Raw genomic sequence first — 254 nt, 5'->3', positions numbered from 1 at the left:
CAAAATAGGTGTTGCTATTGGAGAACTAGTGGAGAAACTGTCGTATGTGCATGTTTGCCTACTAACACAGCAATCCGTTTATTTTCCCTCAATCTTATTTGACTCTAAAAGCCGAATGGACTATTGATCAATGACCCTTAGCCAAAGTCAGGGCTTAGGATAGGTATTAACTTCTGCATATATATTCTCCAGGAACATGGGATAACACGCCCCCAGCCGATAATCAGTGCACACTAACAACAGCCACTCTATTT

At 41.3% G+C, this 254-nt stretch overlaps 1 protein-coding gene across 1 annotated transcript in view; it reads left to right on the top strand.

The window, feature by feature from the left end:
* Positions 1 to 254, top strand: part of LOC119587374 (mucin-2-like) — a 15,831-nt gene that overhangs the window by 11,293 nt on the left and 4,284 nt on the right. The window lies entirely within an intron of this gene.

The sequence above is a fragment of the Penaeus monodon genome, chromosome 22, assembly GCF_015228065.2.
Source record: "Penaeus monodon isolate SGIC_2016 chromosome 22, NSTDA_Pmon_1, whole genome shotgun sequence".
NCBI lineage: Eukaryota > Metazoa > Arthropoda > Malacostraca > Decapoda > Penaeidae > Penaeus > Penaeus monodon.
This window is presented reverse-complemented; position numbering and strand designations above follow the sequence as displayed.